Here is a 3,019-nt window from a genome sequence, read left to right as displayed (position 1 = left end):
CCTTCAGATCAGGTGATGCTCGGGCCTATAGCTCATCCAGGGCTAACCTGAAGAAGGGCATAAAAAAGGCCAAGCACAGCCACAAGCTAAAGATCGAGGAACACTTCAAGAACAACTCTGACCCTCGACGCATGTGGCAAGGCATCCAGGCCATCACAGGCTACAAACCCATCAACACCTCCACTCCATCCAGCTACGCCTCCTTACCTGATGAGCTTATAACCACTTCTATGGCCACTTTGACAGGGACAACAAGGAGGTGGCCATCAAGGCTGTGCTCCCTGCAGACCACCAGCCCCTCACACTCTCTCCCACCGACGTGTGTGTGGCACTGAACAGGGTTAATGCACAGAAGGCTGCTGGTCCTGATGGTGTCCCTGGACGCATCCTCAGGGCCTGTGCTGTGCAGCTGACTGAGGTCTGGACTGACATATTCAACCTGTCACTAGCCCAAGCAGCTGTCCCCGCGTGCTTCAAAACCACCTCCATCGTGCCGGTGCCAAAACACTCCACTGCAGCGAGCCTTAAGGACTTCCGCCCACTTGCACTCACCCCCATCATCACAAAGTGCTTCGAGAGGCTGCTCCTGGCTCACCTCAAAACCAGTTTACCACCCACACTGGACCCCTTCCAATTCGCCTACCGCCAGAACAGGAGTACGGAAGATGCCATCTCCACGGCGCTTCACTCCGCCCTCTCCCACCTTGACAACTGTAACGCCTATGTGAGAATGCTGTTCATCGACTTCAGTTCAGCATTCAACACCATCATCCCCTCCAAACTGATCACCAAACTCAGTGACCTGGGCATCACTACCTCCCTCTGCAACAGGATTCTGGACTTCCTAATCAACAGACCACAGTCTTTTAGGTTAGATAACCACACCTCCTCAACCCTCACCCTGAGCACTGGCGTTCCATAAGGATGTGTGCTGAGCCCCCTCCTTTACTCCCTCTTCACCTATGACTGCACACCTGCACATGATTCAAACACCATTGTTAAGTTTGTAGGGTTAGGTGACCCTAACCCTAACCCTAACCCATCAGCAACAACGATGAGTCGGCCTACAGGGAGGAGGTCCAGTACCTAACAGTGTGGTGCGTCAGCAACAACTTGGCTCTCAACACCAAGAAGACCAAAGAGCTCATTGTGGACTACAGAAAGTCCAATGGTGGCACACACACCCCCATCCATATCAACGGGACGGAGGTTGAGCTTGTCACCAGCTTCAAGTTTCTGGGTGTCCACATCTCCGAGGACCTCTCTTGGACCCTCAACACCTCCACCCTGATCAAGACGGCTCACCAGCGTCTCTTCTTCCTGAGAAGACTAAAGAAAGTCCATCTGTCTAACGCTGCACCTTTGAGAGCATCCTTACCAACTGTGTCACAGTATGGCATGGCAACTGCTCTGTCTCTGACCCAAAAGCACTGCAGAGGGTGGGGAAAACTGCCCAACGCATCACCAGTTACTCACTCCCATCCATCGAGGCTCTCCAGAACAAGCAATGTCTGCGAAAGGTGTGCAGCATCATCGAGGACTGCTCTCACCCCAACCATAGACTGTCCACCCTCCTCCCCTCCGGGAGGCGCTACAGGTCTCTCCGCACCCGGACCAGTAGGTTCAGGGGAAGCTTTTTCCCTGCATCTGTCACCCTACTAAACTCCACACCCCGGTGACGACCAACTTGTACTGTGCACAATGACAATAAAATTGAATCTAATCTAATCTAAAACTGCAAAATGGACAGGTAGTTTGCTAAAACTTACAGCAGCTTTAAGGATTATTTTTGCACATTTTAGCCAGTTAAACCACTTAAACTTTAACTGGCACAGTTAGAACAGTAGATCACAACTAACTATTTAGTAAACTACTGTGTTTTAGTAATCTGATGCGCCAGATGTTTTTTTTTACAGAACCGTCTGGGAGGTCACCTTAGAAAGAGTTTGGAAAAGGGCAGGCTCTTAAAAAAAGACTTGGCAGGTGATTGGTCAAACTATCTGTCTATCAGCATCTATCATGGGCTAACTTCAATTTACCAGATTAATGAAGCATATGACATAGGAGGAGTTGGTGGAGCCAGTCAGTAAATCAAACCTGTGCTCAAGAAAGTCAAGAGAAGAGTGAAAAAGATGTTTTCATGGAGAAAAGCCTTAAGTGTTGTTCTTTACTCTTCTTTCAGTTACATATACGCTATATAGCAGCTATGCTAACCTCTTGAGGAGCCACCATTGTTTTTTTTAATCCAACAGTCGCTTCTCTTGCTGGTCGTCACTCCTAAACCACTCCTAAACCAACTCTGTCAAATACAACCTGGCAAACTTCAGACAGATCAGGAATTCACTAACAAGCAGTGCAGCTCTGATGTTTTTACACTGTATGATCGTCTCACATATAGATTACTGTTTAACAAGCTGGTCACTGGCATCTACAACAGCACTCAAACCGATAGAATCCCTCGATAAAAAAGCCCTAAAGACGCTGGATAAAAAACCCTTCTCTTTCCATATATGCAAAACCCTTAAAAACCATAATTTCCTAAGTTTCTATAATTTTAAAACTTTTAGATTTGACTGTTCCATATATAAGAGCCTCCATGGTCTTGCTCCACCACCGCTGAGTGACTTAAGATAAGGACTCAGGGAGGTATGAGCACCAGAGCCTGTGAGCGAGGAGACTGTGAGATTCCCCACAAACACACAACATATGGGAGGAACGTGTTGTCTGTTGTGGGGGGGGGGGGGGGGGGGATTTGGAATAGTCTTCCCATCTCCATAAGAGAATGCCCCACATACCCTGCTTATAAAGGAAAACTAAAACAGTGGCTGACATCAAATCAAAAGTGCGACCACTAGTTGGACTTGTGAACACTACTTTTTATTGTTATATCCTGTCTTGGTCCGGTACCCTTCCTACTGCATAATATATTGTGTTGTATGTGTTGTCTTTTCTATTTGTATCTTTTCTATTTATTGTAGTCTCTTCCTTTTTGTATCTCTTCTATTTATTTACTAGGGAC

The sequence above is a fragment of the Pagrus major genome, chromosome 24 (assembly GCF_040436345.1).
Source record: "Pagrus major chromosome 24, Pma_NU_1.0".
Lineage (NCBI taxonomy): Eukaryota > Metazoa > Chordata > Actinopteri > Spariformes > Sparidae > Pagrus > Pagrus major.
This window is presented reverse-complemented; position numbering follows the sequence as displayed.